Source organism: Taudactylus pleione, unplaced genomic scaffold, assembly GCF_031769625.1.
Source record: "Taudactylus pleione unplaced genomic scaffold, aTauple2 ptg000099l, whole genome shotgun sequence".
Classification (NCBI taxonomy): Eukaryota; Metazoa; Chordata; class Amphibia; order Anura; family Myobatrachidae; genus Taudactylus; species Taudactylus pleione.
This window is the reverse complement of record NW_028284501.1, coordinates 1469675-1491397: the sequence shown is the minus strand read 5'-3', so window position 1 is coordinate 1491397 and position 21723 is coordinate 1469675.

The following is a 21723-nucleotide window of genomic DNA, read 5'->3' as shown; positions in this document are numbered from 1 at the left end:
TTTGGACTGGAGTGTACTTTCGGGGGTTACAGCACCCTTAACGGTCAAGCCAGCCGGCCCTTTACTTATGACACAGGCGCACGCTTGGCACTACTTTGTTGATGCACGTGCGGCTACTGCGCACACAATTCACAAACACAGAAAATAATTTTTTTTTTGGTTTGGACTGGAGTGTACTTTCGGGGGTTACAGCACCCTTAACGGTCAAGCCAGCCGGCCCTTTACTTATGACACAGGCGCACGCTTGACACTACTTTGTTGATGCACGTGCGGCTACTGCGCACACAATTCACAAACACAGAAAATAATTTTTTTTTGGTTTGGACTGGAGTGTACTTTCGGGGGTTACAGCACCCTTAACGGTCAAGCCAGCCGGCCCTTTACTTATGACACAGGCGCACGCTTGGCACTACTTTGTTGATGCACGTGCGGCTACTGCGCACACAATTCACAAACACAGAAAATAATTTTTTTTTGGTTTGGACTGGAGTGTACTTTCGGGGGTTACAGCACCCTTTAACGGTCAAGCCAGCCGGCCCTTTACTTATGACACAGGCGCACGCTTGGCACTACTTTGTTGATGCACGTGCGGCTACTGCGCACACAATTCACAAACACAGAAAATAATTTTTTTTTAGGTTTGGACTGGAGTGTACTTTCGGGGGTTACAGCACCCTTAACGGTCAAGCCAGCCGGCCCTTTACTTATGACACAGGCGCACGCTTGGCACTACTTTGTTGATGCACGTGCGGCTACTGCGCACACAATTCACAAACACAGAAAATAATTTTTTTTTTGGTTTGGACTGGAGTGTACTTTCGGGGGTTACAGCACCCTTAACGGTCAAGCCAGCCGGCCCTTTATTTATGACACAGGCGCACGCTTGGCACTACTTTGTTGATGCACGTGCGGCTACTGCGCACACAATTCACAAACACAGAAAATAATTTTTTTTTTGGTTTGGACTGGAGTGTACTTTCGGGGGTTACAGCACCCTTAACGGTCAAGCCAGCCGGCCCTTTACTTATGACACAGGCGCACGCTTGACACTACTTTGTTGATGCACGTGCGGCTACTGCGCACACAATTCACAAACACAGAAAATAATTTTTTTTTGGTTTGGACTGGAGTGTACTTTCAGGGGTTACAGCACCCTTTAACGGTCAAGCCAGCCGGCCCTTTACTTATGACACAGGCGCACGCTTGGCACTACTTTGTTGATGCACGTGCGGCTACTGCGCACACAATTCACAAACACAGAAAATAATTTTTTTTTGGTTTGGACTGGAGTGTACTTTCGGGGGTTACAGCACCCTTTAACGGTCAAGCCAGCCGGCCCTTTACTTATGACACAGGGGCACTCTTGGCACTACTTTGTTGATGCACGTGCGGCTACTGCGCACACAATTCACAAACACAGAAAATAATTTTTTTTTAGGTTTGGACTGGAGTGTACTTTCGGGGGTTACAGCACCCTTAACGGTCAAGCCAGCCGGCCCTTTACTTATGACACAGGCGCACGCTTGGCACTACTTTGTTGATGCACGTGCGGCTACTGCGCACACAATTCACAAACACAGAAAATAATTTTTTTTTGGTTTGGACTGGAGTGTACTTTCGGGGGTTACAGCACCCTTTAACGGTCAAGCCAGCCGGCCCTTTACTTATGACACAGGCGCACGCTTGGCACTACTTTGTTGATGCACGTGCGGCTACTGCGCACACAATTCACAAACACAGAAAATAATTTTTTTTTAGGTTTGGACTGGAGTGTACTTTCGGGGGTTACAGCACCCTTAACGGTCAAGCCAGCCGGCCCTTTACTTATGACACAGGCGCACGCTTGGCACTACTTTGTTGATGCACGTGCGGCTACTGCGCACACAATTCACAAACACAGAAAATAATTTTTTTTTTGGTTTGGACTGGAGTGTACTTTCGGGGGTTACAGCACCCTTAACGGTCAAGCCAGCCGGCCCTTTACTTATGACACAGGCGCACGCTTGGCACTACTTTGTTGATGCACGTGCGGCTACTGCGCACACAATTCACAAACACAGAAAATAATTTTTTTTTTGGTTTGGACTGGAGTGTACTTTCGGGGGTTACAGCACCCTTAACGGTCAAGCCAGCCGGCCCTTTACTTATGACACAGGCGAACGCTTGACACTACTTTGTTGATGCACGTGCGGCTACTGCGCACACAATTCACAAACACAGAAAATAATTTTTTTTTGGTTTGGACTGGAGTGTACTTTCAGGGGTTACAGCACCCTTTAACGGTCAAGCCAGCCGGCCCTTTACTTATGACACAGGCGCACGCTTGGCACTACTTTGTTGATGCACGTGCGGCTACTGCGCACACAATTCACAAACACAGAAAATAATTTTTTTTTGGTTTGGACTGGAGTGTACTTTCGGGGGTTACAGCACCCTTTAACGGTCAAGCCAGCCGGCCCTTTACTTATGACACAGGGGCACTCTTGGCACTACTTTGTTGATGCACGTGCGGCTACTGCGCACACAATTCACAAACACAGAAAATAATTTTTTTTTAGGTTTGGACTGGAGTGTACTTTCGGGGGTTACAGCACCCTTAACGGTCAAGCCAGCCGGCCCTTTACTTATGACACAGGCGCACGCTTGGCACTACTTTGTTGATGCACGTGCGGCTACTGCGCACACAATTCACAAACACAGAAAATAATTTTTTTTTGGTTTGGACTGGAGTGTACTTTCGGGGGTTACAGCACCCTTTAACGGTCAAGCCAGCCGGCCCTTTACTTATGACACAGGCGCACGCTTGGCACTACTTTGTTGATGCACGTGCGGCTACTGCGCACACAATTCACAAACACAGAAAATAATTTTTTTTTAGGTTTGGACTGGAGTGTACTTTCGGGGGTTACAGCACCCTTAACGGTCAAGCCAGCCGGCCCTTTACTTATGACACAGGCGCACGCTTGGCACTACTTTGTTGATGCACGTGCGGCTACTGCGCACACAATTCACAAACACAGAAAATAATTTTTTTTTTGGTTTGGACTGGAGTGTACTTTCGGGGGTTACAGCACCCTTAACGGTCAAGCCAGCCGGCCCTTTACTTATGACACAGGCGCACGCTTGGCACTACTTTGTTGATGCACGTGCGGCTACTGCGCACACAATTCACAAACACAGAAAATAATTTTTTTTTTGGTTTGGACTGGAGTGTACTTTCGGGGGTTACAGCACCCTTAACGGTCAAGCCAGCCGGCCCTTTACTTATGACACAGGCGCACGCTTGGCACTACTTTGTTGATGCACGTGCGGCTACTGCGCACACAATTCACAAACACAGAAAATATATTATTTTTTTAGCACTTGGGGGGAGCACCCCTGATGGACAGAGCACCCCCTGGACAACACTACAGCACCCCTTTAGGACTGGGACACTGCACAGGACTTTGGAGTGGACACAGCCCCTATGGAGAACTGACTGCACAACACAGTCCAGCCAGCCCCTATGGACTTTGAAGTAGTGGACACAGCCCCTATTAACAACAGCAGCACAGCACAACACAGCCAGCCCCTATGGACTTTGAAGTAGTGGACAACAGCAGCACTACACTACACTACACTACACAGCACTAACTCCCACCCTCCCTCTTCACTGTCCACAGCCGAGTGAGAAAATGGCGCCGACGCGGGTACCTTATATAGGATCCAAAACCCGCGAGACTCGGAAGGCGGGATGATGACGTTTTGCCTCGATGTCAGATCCGAGTCAGGCGGGAAAAGTCGAGCCTGACTCGGATCGGACTCGGATCGGGGGGGCTCGGGGGGGTTCGGATTTCAGAAATCCGAACCCGCTCACCCCTAATATATATACATGCATATCTACATATTATACACACACACATATATATGTGTGTGTGTATATATATATATATATATATATAAACACATTTATATATATTAGGGGTGAGCGGGTTCGGATTTCTGATATCCGAACCCCCCGAGCCCCCCCGATCCGAGGCCGATCCGAGTCAGGCTCGACTTTTCCCGCCTGACTCGGATCTGAAATCGAGGCAAAACGTCATCATCCCGCCTTCCGAGTCTTGCGGGTTTTGGAACCTATATAAGGTACCCGCGTCGGCGCCATTTTCTCACTCGGCTGTGGACAGTGAAGAGGGAGGGTGGGAGTTAGGGCTGGCTGGGCTGTGTAGTGTAGTGTAGTGTTGTGTAGTGCAGTGTAGTGTTGTGCTGTGCTGTGCTGCGCTGTGCTGCTGTTGTCCATAGGGGCTGTGTCCACTACTTCAAAGTCCATAGGGGCTAGCTGGACTGTGTTGTGCAGTCAGTTGTCCATAGGTGCTGTGTCCACTCCAAAGTCCTGTGCAGTGTCCCAGTCCTAAAGGGGTGCTGTAGTGTTGTCCAGGGGGTGCTCTGTCCATCAGGGGTGCTCCCCCCAAGTGCTAAAAAAATAATATATTTTCTGTGTTTGTGAATTGTGTGCGCAGTAGCCGCACGTGCATCAACAAAGTAGTGCCAAGCGTGCGCCTGTGTCATAAGTAAAGGGCCAGCTGGCTTGACCGTTAAAGGGTGCTGTAACCCCCAAAGTACACTCCAAATCAAAAAAAATATATATTTTCTGTGTTTGTGAATTGTGTGCACAGTAGCCGCACGTGCATCAACAAAGTAGTGCCAAGCGTGCGCCTGTGTCATAAGTAAAGGGCCGGCTGGCTTGACCGTTAAAGGGTGCTGTAACCCCCAAAGTACACTCCAGTCCAAACCAAAAAAAAAATTATTTTCTGTGTTTGAGAATTGTGTGCGCAGTAGCCACACGTGCATCAACAAAGGAGCAGCGCCAAGCGTGCGCCTGTGTCATAAGTAAAGGGCCGGCTGGCTTGACCATTAAAGGGTGCTGTAACCCCCAAAGTACACTCCAAACCAAATAACAAAATATTTTTTCTGTGTTTGTGAATTGTGTGCGCAGTAGCCGCACGTGCATCAACAAAGGAGCAGCGCCAAGGGTGCGCCTGTGTCCCATAAGTAAAGAGCCGGCTGGCTCATTTCTTAAAGGCTGGTGTAACCCACAAAGTGCACTACTCTCCAGGAAAAATAAAAAAATATTTTCTGTGTTTAGCCGCACGTATATATCAAATCGATATAACATAAATGGAGGACCAAACTTTCAGCGACAAAAATAAAATAGAGAAAGATCAAGAACCACTTCCTCCTAGTGCTGAAGCTGCTGCCACTAGTCATGACATAGACGATAACATGCCATCAACGTCGTTTGCCAAGGCCGATGCCCAATGTCATAATAGAGGGCACATACAATCCCAAATGACAAAGTTCAGGAAAATGACCTTGAAAAAAACATTTAAATCAGCTGAAGAGAAACGTAAACTTGCCAATATGCCATTTACGACACGGAGTGGCAAGGAACGGCTAAGGTCGATCCCTAGTATGTTCATGACTAGTGGTTCAGCTTCACATGACGATGGAAGCCCTCCTCCCACTAAAAAAATACAAAAGAGTTAAGCTGGCAAAAGCACGGCGAAGAACTGTGCTTTCTAAGAAGATATCACAAATCCCCAAGGAGAGTCCAAGTGTGGTGGTGGTTGCGATGCCTGACCTTCCCAGCACTGGACGGGAAGAGGTGGCTCTTTCCACCATTTGCACGCCCCCTGCAAGTGCTGAAAGGAGCACCCACAGTCCACTTGCTGATATGCAAATTGAAGATGTCACTGTTGAAGTACAACAGGATGAGGATACTGGTGTAGCTGGCGCTGAGGAGGAAGTTGGCGAGGAGGATTCTGATGGTGATGTGGTTTGTTTAAATCAGGCTCCGGGGGAGACAGTTGTTGTCCGTGGGATGAAAAAGCCCATCACGGTCATGCCTGGGCAGAAGACCAAACATTCCACCTCTTTGGTCTGGCAATATTTCTATCCAAATCCGGACAACAACTGTCTTGCCATATGTACCTTATGTAAAGGTGGAATAAGTAGGGGTAGGGACGTTAACCACCTAGGAACATCCTCCCTTATACGGCACCTGCAGCGCGTTCATAATAAGTTACTGTCAAGTTCAGAAACTTTGGCTAAGACCGTAAGCAGTCCAGGGACACCTAAATCCCGTTGTCCTGTTGTATCCAAGCGCCTGCAAACCACACCGTCAACTCCCTCCTCGTCAATTTCCTCCTTAGTCAGGATCGGAAGTAGTCCTGCAGGCCATGTCACTGGCATGACTGACTCTCCTATCCCAGATTCCTCCGGAAGATCCTGCATTGCTACGCCTACTGCTGCCGCTGCTGCTGTTGCTGCTGCTGGGAGTCGTTCATCATCCCAGAGAGGAAGTAGGAACACCACTACTTTTACTAAACAATTGACCCTCCAACAGTCCTTAGCGAGGAGGATGAAGTACGACAGCAGTCATCCTGAAGCAAAACGTATAACTGAGGCCTTGACTGCTATGTTGGTGTTAGACGTGCGTCCGGTATCCGCCATTAGTGCAGTGGGATTTAGACAATAGATGGAGGTAGTGTGTCCCCGGTTCCAAATCCCGTCTAGATTCCACTTCACTAGGCAGGCGATACCGAGACTGTACAGAAACGTCAGAAAAAGTGTCCTCAGTGTCCTGAAAAATGCCGTTGTACCCAATGTCCACTTAACCACGGACATGTGGACAAGTGGAACAGGGCAGACTAAGGACTATATGACTGTGACAGCCCACTGGGTAGATGTATCACCTTACGCAGCAACAGCAGCAGCGTCACCAGTCGCAGCATCTCAGAAACGCCAGCTCGTTCCAAGGCAGGCTACGCTGTGTATCACCGGTTTCAGTAAGAGGCACACCGCCGACAACCTCTTAGAGAAACTGAGGGAAATCATCGCCCAGTGGCTTACCCCACTTAGACTCTCCTGGGGATTTGTAATATCTGACAACGCCACCAATATTGTGCGGGCATTACATCTGGGCAAATTCCAGCACGTCCCATGTTTTGCTCACACAATAAACTTGGTGGTGCAGAATTTTCTGAAAAGCGACAGGGGCGTGCAGGAGACGCTTTGGGTGGCCTGAAAAATTTCTGGCCACTTTCGCCATTCAGCGACTGCGTGCCGAAGACTGGAGCGCCAGCAAACACTCTTGAACCTGCCCCGCCATCACCTGAAGCAAGAGGTTGTGACGCGGTGGAACTCAACCCTCTATATGCTTCAGAGGATGGAGGAGCAGCAAAAGGCCATTCAAGCCTATACATCCACCTATGACATAGGCAAAGGAGGGGGTATGCACCTGACTCAAGCGCAGTGGAGAATGATTTCCGTGTTGTGCAAGGTTCTCCAGCCCTTCGAACTTGCCACACGTGAAGTCAGTTCAGACACTGCCAGCTTGAGTCAGGTCATTCCCCTCATCAGGCTTTTGCAGAAGCAGCTAGAGAAAGTGAAGGAGGAGCTAAGACGGAGTGATTCCGCTCGGCATGTGGGACTTGTGGATGAAGCCCTTCATTCGCTTTGCCAGGATTCCAGGGTGGTCAATCTGTTGAAATCAGACCACTACATTTTGGCCACCGTGCTCGATCCTAGGTTTAAAGCCTATGTGGTGTCTCTCTTTCCGGCCGACACAAGCCTGCAGAGGTGCAAAGACCTGCTGGTGAACACACTGTCAGCTGAAGCGGAACATGACACGTCAACAGCTCCTTCTTCATTTTCTCCCGCAACTGGGGCTGCCAGGAAAAAACGTAGGTATCCTAAGCAACCCGCTGGCGGTGATGCAGGGCAGGCAGGACCAAGTTTGGACATCTGGTCCGGACTGAAGGACCTGGCAACAATTTCTGACATGTCTACTGTCACTGCATATGATACTGTCACCATTGACAGAATGGTGGTGGTGACAGCATCCAAGTAGGCATGTCAGACAGTCCATACCTGTACTGGCAGGAAAAAGAGGCAATTTGGAGGCCCCTGTACAAACTGGCTCTATTTTACCTGAGTTGCCCCCCCTCCAGTGTGTACTCCGAAAGAGTGTTTAGTGCAGCCGGGAACCTTGTCAGCGAAAGGCGTAGGAGGTTGCTTCCACAGAATGTGGAGAAGATGATGTTCATCAAAATGAATTATCAGCTCTTCCAGGGAGACCAGCCTCCAGAACGTACAGAGGGACCTGTGGTGGTGGATTCAAGTGGGGACGAGTTAATACTTTGTGAGGATGAGGATGTACACACTGAAGAGGGTGAGGAATCGGTGGATGAGAAGGATGAGGATGACATCTTGCCTCCGTAGAGCCAGTTTGTGCAGGGACAGATTAATTGCCAGCTTGTTTTGTGGGGGCCCAAACGAACCAATCATTTCAGCCACAGTTGTGTGGCAGACCCTGGCGCTGAAATGATTGGTTTGTTAAAGTGTGCATGTCCTGTTTATACAGCATAAGGGTGGGCGGGAGGGCCCAAGGACAATTCCATCTTGCACCTCTTTTTTTTCTTTGCATTATGTACAGTTTGGGGCCTAGTTTTTCAAACTGCCATCCTGTCTGCCACTGCAGTATCACGCCTAGATGGGTCACGTGTTTGTGCCGCCCACTCGTGTCGCTTAGCATAGTCATCCAGCTACCTCGGCGCAACCTTTTGGACATAAAAACACTATTGTGAGGTGTGAGGTGTTCAGAATAGACTGGAAATGAGTGGAAATTAAGGTTATTGAGGTTAATAATAGCATAGGAGCAGAAAAACCTACAAATTCTGTGATTTTAGCTGTTTTTATGCTTTTTTTCAAAAAAATACAGATCCAAAACACAAAACCCAGAATCCAAAACACGGAAGGGTGGTTTTGGCAAAACCAATCCAGATCCAAAACACGAAGAAAGATCCAGATCCAAAACCAAAACACAAAACACGAAAAGTGGCCGGTCCACACCCCTAATATATATATATATATATATATATATATATATATATATATATCTCCCTCTCCCCCCCCTCCCAGGGGGCGGATGGGGGTCAGACTGACACTGCCTGTGTGCTTGTTGCGGGGGTTTATCTGATGGCCGCTGTTGGTGTATGGGGTGGGGGTTTGTGCCTGATGGCCACTGTCTGGGTGTAAAGGGGGGAGAGGAGTGGGTCTGATGGCCACTGTATGTCTGTGCAGGTGGATGGGGGGAGGTTGCCAGATGCTCTGTTCTCATATATATATATATATCCAAGGGGGAACGGGATGCACTCAATGAGACTTCACAACTTGAAAAGAATCACAGCAAAACTGTTGCTAGTTGCCAACGTTTCAGTGACATTCACTTTTATCAAGACATGACAAGCCAACATAATAACATACCTTAAATAGTGTTCACCCCGTGTGCCTGCACCACGCTGTGTCATCCCGTCTGGAGTCCGATGACGACACTGATAGCGCCAAAGCGCCGGCGCCATCGTCATCCCAAGGGAGCGTGTGCACCCATGTGTAACCCATCACCTAGGTAACCTGTAAATAAATAACATCGCAAGCATATACAGAGCAATCGGACTAATATAATGGTAGATCATAAGATCACGAACAGCTAGAAAATGATATAAACAGGGAGGGAAAGGAAACACAAAGGGGGAAGATAATTAAAGAAAGCAAGTACAGTATATGAGTTCATTTCATTCAATCCACCGGGGTGAAGCGTTTGGAGATTATGAATCCAACGTGATTCATGTTGTAAGAGGACCCGTCCTCTGTCACCACCTCTAGTACTTGGTGGGATCCAGTCTATCATTTTGCAATGGAGTGTAGATAATCCATGCTTAAAATCTCTAAAGTGCTTAGCCACAGGCTGATCTACTTCTTTACCCTCTAGGGCAGCTCTAATGCTCGAACAATGTAAAGCCATACGTTCCTTTAGTTGCCTAGTCGTTTTGCCAATATACAGAAGGCCACACGGGCAACGTATATAATATACTACAAAACGACTCGTACATGTAAGGGCATATTTGATGTTGAATTTGCGGCCAGAGTGAGGATGAACAAAGGTGTTGCCAGTTTCTAGATGGCTACAAGTGATGCAGCCTGTGCATTTGTAATTACCTGACTTTCTAGTGAGAAAGTGTACAGGGGTTTGTAGTTTGTGTTGCGATATATCATTATGCACAATTTGATCTTTAATATTGCAGGGGTGATCTTCGTCCCCTGCAGTACCTTTAAAGAAGAATCCATTGTCAGAATAGGCCATACTGCTTTAGCAGTTTGTATCAGGTCCTGAGATCTACTAGAGAAATCCTGGACCCATAGTATTCTAGAACATTTAGGAGTTCTTTTGACTTTTTGAAGAGCTGCCATTCTGGATACCTTAAAGGCTTTGAATTTAGCTTTTTTAAGAAGTATAGGGCTATATCCTCTGGACAAGAATTTAATGAGCATCTTGTCAATTTGTTGGCTGGCATCAGTTGGATCACTACAAATCCGTATAATACGGAGAAACTGTGAAAACGGTAATCCTTTTTTGAGCACTGGAGGGTGAAAACTACCTGCTTGCAGGAAAGTGTTTCTGTCTGTAGCTTTGAAATAAACCGTAGTACAAATGTCCAATGTCTGATTGACTGATATAGCTACATCCAAAAAATTTATCGATTCAAAACTACTATCGAAAGTGAATTTGATAGGGCAGTCCGCAGAATTAATATTTTCCATGGTTTGTGTGAATAACTCTTTAGTACCTGTCCTTAAAATGAAAATGTCATCGATGTAATGTAGATATGCTGTGATACATCCTTGAATCACCGGGGATGAAAAAAATAAGTCCCTTTCAACTTCACGCATATACAAGTTGGCAAAACTCAGTGCCACGCATGACCCCATGGCACAGCCGGACTTTTGTAAAAAGAACTTACTGTCAAATAAAAAATAATTTGTAGTAAGGGTTAGTTCTAGGAGGGTGAGGAAAATCGTGATGTCAGGGCCAGAGTTGGCTGGATTATTCACAAGGAACCGTCGGATCGCCTCAATGCCTTTCTGATGGGGTATGGACGTGTACAGGCTTGTCACATCAACTGTGCACATTAGATGTTTAGTAGTTAATGGCGAAAGTTCTTGTAGCTTGAGGATAAAGGATGTAGTGTCCTTTAAGATAGTGGCTTCTGCTTGTACCACAGGTTGAAGTAAATAGTCTAAATACAGTGAAACCGTGTAGTACAATGAATCCCTGGCAGCAATTATCGGTCTGCCAGGTGAATTGGTAGCGTTTTTGTGTAACTTGGGAATACTGTACAATACAGGTACCCTCGGCCAATCCTGGACTAAACTCTCAAAGGTTTTCTGAGAAATAATCTGGTTTTGTAACGCAGTCGACAATATACTGTCAAGCTCTTTTTTGAACATTTGTGTAGGATCGCCTGTTAACAGTTGGTACACCTCTTGATCTAATAGCTGATTATATAATTCCGATTTATACATATCCAGATCCTGCACAACGATTCCCCCACCCTTATCCGCAGGGCGGATTACGATGTCTTTGTACTTACTGAGGTTTTGAAGTGCTATTTTTTCAGCCTTAGATAAATTGGGTATGTTAGTGGCCTTTCGTGTTGGATGTATGTTGCCAGAACAGGTGTCTATATGTGCTTCCATTCTATTGTGGAAGTATTTGATAGCCGGGTTAATCGATGTGGGGTCAGATTTAGATTTTTTGATATATGAAGGAGGTAGATGTTCATGATCATTTGTATCACCATAACGCTCCTTGAGTTTAATCTTCCTGGTGAACTTGTATAGGTCAACTTTACTAGTAAATGTGTCAAAGTCCTGAGTGGGGACAAAGGACAAACCTTTGTTTAAAACTGTAACCTCATCAGAAGTCAGTGCCCTTGAGGACAAATTGAAGACTACATCTTGCTTTTGTATATTCTTTTTGATCGTCCTCGCCCACTGCCCTCCGCGATGGGTTTTGGATCTGTAGGTGGAACTGTTCTGGCCTGCGTGCGTACCCCTAAAGGGGGGCGCTGTGCTGATTTTATTGGCTCTGTAACACATTCCTGATCACTAGAGGAGATCGCTCCAGTAGAAGAATCAGTTTCCAACGGGAACCTGCGGGGTCTATATCGTGGCCTCCTGTCAGTTGAGGGGCCCCTATTGTTGACCCAGCTGTATACCTTCAGTTCCGCGTAATCGCTGTTAACCGTTTGTAGCTTAGATTTTTTTATTTTGATCAAATCACTTCTATATTGTTCTACCTGTGTCGTAAGTTTGGATACTATGTCCGTGGAAACCTCAGGTTGTAGCTGACTTAAACGAGAAGATTCAAATTTAGAAATATTTTCCTTGGCGAGAGCTAATTCTCTGGCCGACTCCTCGATAACCAAGAGAATAAGATCAAAAGAGCATCTGTTAAGGATGGCGGCCCACCTTCTGCAAAACGTGGGGTTGTATCTACCAATGGTTGGAATATTTTTAATTCTGAACCCTCGGGGTATTTTTTTCTCCCGATAGTAGTCGGGTAATGTCACTCCATGTAGGTAGAAATCTACCTCTCTTTTCTTAAGGCGTAGGAGCTGAGCTGTCAATTGTTCAATACTTTATTCTCCTGCTGTGGTTTCCAAATTATCAGTAAAGAGAATACTGTTCACTTCTGCATCTGAAAAGGATAATATCTCTCCCAGTGGTAAAATGACATCAGCAAGTCCGGTGCACTCAGCTTGCATAGAAGCCTCAGATATCCCCTTTGAAAAAGGTGAGGCAGGAGGCCAAAATCGTAACTAACGAAATGATACACACACAGTTCAATAAGTGTGAAAAAACTAGTTCTGGTACTTGATAATAAAATATACGTGCGTTGCCTTGGCAAAAAGAAATCCTGTTATGGTGTACTGATACACAAACAGCGATCCTCAATGTAATATCCAAGCAGACCCGGCACTCGCACTGAACTGGGTATAGCTCCGGTGCCTTCCCCTAATGCAATAAGCAAGAAATATCCAAGGGGGAACGGGAGGCACTCAATGAGACTTCACAACTTGAAAAGAATCACAGCAAAACTGTTGCTAGTTGCCAACGTTTCAGTGACATTCGCTTTTATCAAGACATGACAAGCCAACAGAATAACATACCTTAAATAGTGTTCACCCCGTGTGCCTGCACCACGCTGTGTCGTCCTGTCTGGAGTCCGATGACGTCACTGATAGCGCCAAAGCGCCGGCGCCATCGTCAGCCCAAGGGGGCGTGTGCACCCATGTGTAACCCATCACCTAGGTAACCTGTAAACAAATGAACATGGCGCCGGTGCTTTGGCGCTATCCGTGACTTCATTGGACTCCAGACGGGACGACACAGCGTGGTGCAGGCACACGGGGTGAACACTATTTAAGGTATGTTATTATGTTGGCTTATCATGTCTTGATAAAAGTGAATGTCACTGAAACGTTTGCAACTAGCAACAGTTTTGCTGTGATTCTTTTCAAGTTGTGAAGTCTCATTGAGTGCCTCCCGTTCCCCCTTGGATATTTCTTGCTTATTGCATTAGGGGAAGGCACCGGAGCTATACCCAGTTCAGTGCGAGTGCCGGGTCTGCTTGGATATTACATTGAGGATCGCTGTTTGTGTATCAGTACACCATAACAGGATTTCTTTTTGCCAAGGCAACGCACGTATATTTTATTATCAAGTACCATAACTAGTTTTTTCACACTTATTGAACTGTGTGTGTATCATTTCGTTAGTTACGATTTTGGCCTCCTGCCTCACCTTTTTTCAAAGGGGATGTCTGAGGCTTCTATGCAAGCTGAGTGCACCGGACTTGCTGATGTCATTTTACCACTGGGAGAGATATTATCCTTTTCAGATGCAGAAGTGAACAGTATTCTCTTTACTGATAATTTGGAAACCACAGCAGGAGAATAAAGTATTGAACAATTGACAGCTCAGCTCCTACGCCTTAAGAAAAGAGAGGTAGATTTCTACCTACATGGAGTGACATTATCCGACTACTATCGGGAGAAAAAAATACCCCGAGGGTTCAGAATTAAAAATATTCCAACCATTGGTAGATACAACCCCACGTTTTGCAGAAGGTGGGCCGCCATCCTTAACAGATGCTCTTTTGATCTTATTCTCTTGGTTATCGAGGAGTCGGCCAGAGAATTAGCTCTCGCCAAGGAAAATATTTCTAAATTTGAATCTTCTCGTTTAAGTCAGCTACAACCTGAGGTTTCCACGGACATAGTATCCAAACTTACGACACAGGTAGAACAATGTAGAAGTGATTTGATCAAATTCAAAAAATCTAAGCTACAAACGGTTAACCGCGATTACGCGGAACTGAAGGTATACAGCTGGGTCAACAATAGGGGCCCCTCAACTGACAGGAGGCCACGATATAGACCCTGCAGGTTCCCGTTGGAAACTGATTCTTCTACTGGAGCGATCTCCTCTAGTGATCAGGAAGGTGTTACAGAGCCAATAAAATCAGCACAGCGCCCCCCTTTAGGGGTACGCACGCGGGCCAGAACAGATCCACCTACAGACCCAAAACCCGTCGCGGAGGGCAGTGGGCGAGGACGATCAAAAAGAATATACAAAAGGAAGATGTAGTCTTCAATTTGTCCTCAAGGGCACTGACTTCTGATGAGGTTACAGTTTTAAACAAAGGTTTGTCCTTTGTCCCCACTCAGGACTTTGACACATTTACTAGTAAAGTTGACCTATACAAGTTCACCAGGAAGATTAAACTCAAGGAGCGTTATGGTGATACAAATGATCATGAACATCTACCTCCTTCATATATCAAAAAATCTAAATCTGACCCCACATCGATTAACCCGGCTATCAAATACTTCCACAATAGAATGGAAGCACATATAGACACCTGTTCTGGTAACATACATCCAACACGAAAGGCCACTAACATACCCAATTTATCTAAGGCTGAAAAAATAGCACTTCAAAACCTCAGTAAGTACAAAGACATCGTAATCCGCCCTGCGGATAAGGGTGGGGGAATCGTTGTGCAGGATCTGGATATGTATAAGTCGGAATTATATAATCAGCTATCAGATCAAGAGGTGTACCAACTGTTAACAGGCGATCCTACACAAATGTTCAAAAAAGAGCTTGACGGTATATTGTCGACTGCGTTACAAAACCAGATTATTTTTCAGAAAACCTTTGAGAGTTGAAAGGGACTTATTTTTTTCAACCCCGGTGATTCAAGGATGTATCACAGCATATTTACGTTACATCGATGACATTTTCATTTTATGGACAGGTACTAAGGAGTTATTCACACAAACCATGGAAAATATTAATTCTGCGGACTGCCCTATCAAATTCACTTTCGATAGCAGTTTTGAATCGATACATTTTTTGGATGTAGCTATATCAGTCAATCAGACATTGGACATTTGTACTATGGTTTATTTCAAAGCTACAGACAGAAACACTTTCCTGCAAGCAGGTAGTTTTCACCCTCCAGTGCTCAAAAAAGGATTACCGTTTTCACAGGTTCTCCGTATTATACGGACTTGTAGTGATCCAACTGATGACAGCCAACAAATTGACAAGATGCTCATTAAATTCTTGTCCAGAGGATATAGCCCTATACTTCTTAAAAAAGCTAAAGCCAAAGCCCTTAAGGTATCCAGAATGGCAGCTCTTCAAAAAGTCAAAAGAACTCCTAAATGTTCTAGAATACTATGGGTCCAGGATTTCTCTAATAGATCACGGGACCTGATACAAACTGCTAAAGCAGTATGGCCTATTCTGACAATGGATTCTTCTTTAAAGGTACTGCAGGGGACGAAGATCACCCCTGCTTTCAAACGGGGTCGCAATATTAAAGATCAAATTGTGCATAATGATATTTCGCAACACAAACCACAAACCCCTGTACACTTTCTCACTAGAAAGTCAGGTAATTACAAATGCACAGGCTGCATCACTTGTAGCCATCTAGAAACTGGCAACACCTTTGTTCATCCTCACTCTGGCCACAAATTCAACATCAAATATGCCCTTACATGTACGAGTCGTTTTGTAGTATATTATATACGTTGCCCGTGTGGCCTTCTGTATATTGGCAAAACGACTAGGCAACTAAAGGAACGTATGGCTTTACAACGTTCGAGCATTAGAGCTGCCCTAGAGGGTAAAGAAGTAGATCAGCCTGTGGCTAAGCACTTTAGAGATTTTAAGCATGGATTATCTACACTCCATTGCAAAATGATAGACTGGATCCCACCAAGTACTAGAGGTGGTGACAGAGTCACCACCTCTAGTCTAGTACTCTTACAACATGAATCACGTTGGATTCATAATCTCCAAACGCTTCACCCCGGTGGATTGAATGAAATGAACTCATATACTGTACTTGCTTTCTTTAATTATCTTCCCCATTTGTGTTTCCTTTCCCTCCCTGTTTATATCATTTTCTAGCTGTTCGTGATCTTATGATCTACCATTATATTAGTCCGATTGCTCTGTATATGCTTGCGATGTTATTTGTTTACAGGTTACCTAGGTGATGGGTTACACATGGGTGCACACGCCCCCTTGGGATGACGATGGCGCCGGCGCTTTGGCGCTATCAGTGACGTCATCGGACTCCAGACGGGACGACACAGCGTGGTGCAGGCACACGGGGTGAACACTATTTAAGGTATGTTATTATGTTGGCTTGTCATGTCTTGATAAAAGTGAATGTCACTGAAACGTTGGCAACTAGCAACAGTTTTGCTGTGATTCTTTTCAAGTTGTGAAGTCTCATTGAGTGCATCCCGTTCCCCCTTGGATATTTCTTGCTTATTGCATTAGGGGAAGGCACTGGAGCTATACCCAGTTCAGTGCGAGTGCCGGGTCTGCTTGGATATTATATATATATATATATATATATAAAACGTTTATGCTAATGCTAATGCCACAACCTGTGGGTTTCCTACTGCGCCACACACCTGCTGCATTGCAAAATCCCCCACTGACATAACATCGGTCGCAGTATCGGACATGAGCAGCCCTATGGAGGCGCAGAATGGCTGTTGGTTGATGCCAGTGGAACTGCATCTTTGGACGCAGTCGCTGGGTGCAACACGCCTGCATATACCTAGCCACCCCCCTGTTACACCCCAAAAATGCCCCCAAAATTGCTTCTCTCTGCATCCAAATTTGTTCTGGTCCACCGGTGGTAATAATCAGGACGTCTGCACAGTGCGACTCAGACACACGTGCAGATGTAGACCATTAGTCGCCTGCATTCAAAATCGTTGCGGCTTCCACCTCTGAACGAGGTCCATTATAATAGCTCAAGTACTGATGGGGAAAGGCTAGTTATCACCATCTGGAGATGGGTTTTTTTTTGTTTAAAAAAATTATATATTTATCTCCAAACACCTTTATAGAAATATGATCTGGAGAAAAGTCCCATTCATAATCTCTCTCTCTCTCTCTCTCTCTCTCTCTCTCTCTCTCTCTCTCTCTCTCTCTCTCTCTCTCTCTTTCTCTCTCTCTCTTTCTCTCCCCCCCCCCCCATGGGGTATATTTGAGGGAGGATGGGCCCCAAACCTGTACCTTGCCTAGGGACCCATGATGTCTAAATCCGGCGATGAATCTTTGGCATGTTAAAATAAGCTGAGGTGTCAACGTATTGCCAAAAACCACTTTTGGTTGCTGAACGTAGAGCTTCTCTCTGTGAAAGAGAAATTGTAATCTATGTTTATTGAGTTCAAATACCGTAGTCACATAACAGCCAATTAAAACAATAACAGTGGTACAGTGTCACCTTATACAAAGAAAAACAGAGAAATCTTAGAAAACCAGAGAGGACAAAAGAAAGAACAATAGGAAGGAATAATAAGGTGGTCGAGGTGTTAAGACCTGACATAGTGTTAATAATTATCAAACAATATATACTTTAACCAATAAAACCATGTTGAGGTAATCTTTTTATCAGCACCTGAGAGAGCTACAGATGTGTCCTTATACATTGTGGCTTTAGTCATGCCAAACAAACTAGTGACTCACAATGCCAGGCAACTTATTGACTCACATGTGAGTCTTATGGTGGGTACACACTATTCAGACATATCTGCAAATGATGGTTCTTCGTACACACTGAACAACCATCATCTGTGCCTGCCCGCAGGTCCCAGCGATCAGGGGGCGTGTCACGGTGGGCAGAGGGCATGTCCCGCCCCCATCCTCACGGCTGCCACTATGTGTGTAAGGGCACACATGCAGACCACCCATACACACCTGCCAATGGACAGATATGTCTGCAGACATATCTGTCCATCAGCTATGCAGCACAGCCAATGCGATATGTCGGTGAACGAATGGGCAGCACAGACTGTGTAATGGTTAGCATTTCTGTCTTACAGCACTGAGGTCATGGGTTCGATTCCCGCCATGGCCCTACCTGTGCGGAGTTTGTATATTCTACCTGTGTTTGCGTGGGTTTCCTCCGGGAGCTCCGGTTTCCTCCCACACTCCAAAAAATATACTAGTAGGTTAATTGGCTCCTACCAAAATTAACTCTAGTTAATTAACCCTAGTTTGTATGTGTGTGCGTGTACATGTGGTAGGGAATATAGATTGTAAGCTCCACTGGGGCAGGGACTGGTGTGAGTGGCCAAATATGCTCTGTAAAGCGCTGCGGAATATGTGTGCGCTATATAAATAACTGGTAATAAATAAATATTAAAATATCGTGGGTACACACTGCCCAATGGGCAGCAGATACATTGGCCGATCAATTGATTGGCTAATGTATCTGTCAGTGTGTACCCAGCTTAATACACACATATAATACAATTGGAAGCAACAAATCTACTTTGCTAGATTACACTGATCCATTTGATGTGCGATATTAGTACGTCTGTGTGCGAATTTATCTGTATACTGTAGAAAGTGCAACAATGCAGCGGCCGCTCTCTCACTGCTCCCTGTCTCGCTCTCACACTGCTCCCTGTCTCACTCTCACACTGCTCCGTGTCTCGCTATCATACTGCTCCCTGTCTCACTTTCTGACTGCTCCCTGTCTCGCTCTCACACTGCTCCCTGTCTCACTTTCTGACTGCTCCCTGTCTCGCTCTCACACTGTTTTCTGTCTCTCTCACTGCTCCCTGTCTCTCGCTCACTATTCTCTGTCTCTCTCTCATTGCTCCCTCTTTCTCTTACTGCTCCCTGTCTCTCTCTCTCACTGCTCCCTGTCTCTATCTCACTGCTCCATGTCTCACTGCTCCCTCTCACACTGCTCCCTGTCTCGCTCTCACACTGCTCCCTGTCTCACTTTCTGACTGCTCCCTGTCTCGCTCTCACACTGCTTTCTGTCTCTCTAACTGCTCCCTGTCTCTCTCTCTCTCACTATTCTCTGTCTCTCTCTCATTGCTCCCTCTTTCTCTCACTGCTCCCTGTCTCTCTCTCACTGCTCCCTGTCTCTATCTCACTGCTCCCTCTCACACTGCTCCCTGTCTCGCTCTCACACTGCTCCCTGTCTCACTCTCTGACTGCTCCCTGTCTCGCTATCTGACTGCTCCCTGTCTCGCTCTCTCACTGCTCCCTGTCTCGCTCTCTCACTGCTCCCTGTCTCACTCTCTCACTGCTCCCTGTCTCGCTCTCACACTGATGTACTATAAGGAGAAATCTGGTAAAGCCCCAGAAAATGCGTTTTTTTGGGGTTTTACCGCATTCCCCATATGTACAAAGCACCGGAATGCAGTGCATCCTAAAGCTTCCTCCCAATGGGTAACGCCTTCTTCATGCAGTATTACCCAATAGAAGCCTATGGGCTTCTTATCGAGATGTTTCACCTTGAGAGGGATCCAATTGGATCCTTCCCATCACACCCCACAGTCCGCGTCATTCTGCACATGCGCAGAAGGAGGGCAGATGGAATTCTGGGTGTTAAACCCAGAAGTCCCTCTGTCCGGAGCCATCTCAAAGGACAGCTCTTATCGGGAGAGCTGTCTCTTGCAATACTCTAGGTACATACCGCGGTAATCAACAGCGGTATGTACCCAAAGACTGGCGGGATTTGCCACATCGCGGATGCAATGCTAATATATCCCACCCCTTGTCTCTCTCTTTTCTCCCTGTCTCTCTCCATACTCACCTTCCAGTCCTCCAGCATCTCATGGTACCCCCTCTTCCTTAATTGAACATTGACTTTATATCCACTACATGTTGATTACACTGGCTTTATTCCTACATAAACAGGCAGCTTCCAGACCATGTGATCTTCTGCATGAATAGTGAATACCAACTTAAGATGCTGCCTGTCCAGAAAGGATCAGTTTCTTCAGAGGTTCCCCATTGCAGAGAAATCATACAGGTAAGAAAATGCTCATTCACATGCTCGCTCTGTTTTTTCACTGAAGAGAGGGACTGGGGGCATGCCCATCAGCTCCCAGTGCAGTGGGCATGCCCCCAACGGGAGAAGAATGGCTCGCAAACACAAAGCCTCACCCTTTATCACAAAACCACGCCCCCTTTTTTGGTGCACATAGGGCCACTTTAGGAGAATTTTCCAGGGCCACTTTAAATTCCCAATCAGCCCCTGATCAGGGGTGGGCTGCATAGATTAATAAATATATACCTCTAACAGAGAAAGGAAATGATTGGCTACCTAGCAGCCATAGGGCTACAAGTCACTGAGTGCCCAAAAAGCCCTTGGTTCGCAGAGAATGATGGGACTTGTAGTTCCACAGACTACATTGTGCACATCTACTTTACATTATTATACTAAAAACAATATGATTATTGATAATAATGTGACAATTTGTATCTGAAGCCGTAGTCCTCTCTGGGATCTCTTTTAGTGGGGAGCTGCCCATTTTTCTTGTTAAAGAGCTTCTGGAAGAGAGCATGTGGCATGGTGCAGGGATGCCCCGGCAGTCAGATGGCATGAAGCATCAGGGCAGGGCATATGAGGCATGGCACGGCCGCTGCTGCTGAAAATCCCTGGGCTGCTTTCCATATTAAACAGTCTGACCCGCTCCCCTCCAAGGCTGGAGTCCAGGGGTAGGGCAGGCTGCAAGCCAGCTCTTCTCTGTTGCCTGGGTGCAGCACTGTGTAAGGATGCAAATATGTCAGGGCTACATGCTAGGGATCTCTGTGGTCATAACGCAAGGGGTGTTCTCTGGTTCGCTCAATATTTTGCTGAAGTTTCTGATAAGTTGCTACCAGGTCTCCTTCCTTACACTAGCTCAGTGTACCATACCTCCCAACTGTGCCGCATTCAGCGGGACAGTCCTGTTTTCCTGGAACTGTTCCGCTGTCCCACCTGCGGGCCGGAGTGTCCCACGGTGGGGGGGAAGTTGGGGGAAGCATACACCGCTGGTCTGCATAGCAGAGCAGTGGGTATGCAGAGTGAGAATAAATGCTGTATACATGCACACAGCATCTATTCACAGTACGGGGGGAAGCCCAGGGGTAGCCCAGCATCCCAGAGATGCTGGGCACGCCCCTTAGTTATGTAAACGGGTGCGTGCAGTCAGATCACGCCCCCTTTACCATCAGGCCACGCCCCCTTTTCGAACACGATGTCCTCGACAAATGTTGGGAGGTATGGTGTACTACCAACTCTACTGCGGTACTGACACTGGAGGTGCTCAGTCGCTGTGGGAAACTCTGGGCCAGATTCAGAGATGGACACTAATGTGATCGCAACTGCGTTTCCGTAAGGAACACAGTTGCAAAAGTATGCTACTGTTAGCAAAGATCACCTGAGCATAAAGATGCCCACTGCTGCCTTCTCACCTGTGTGCGACTACGTATAACTACATACCTCCCAAT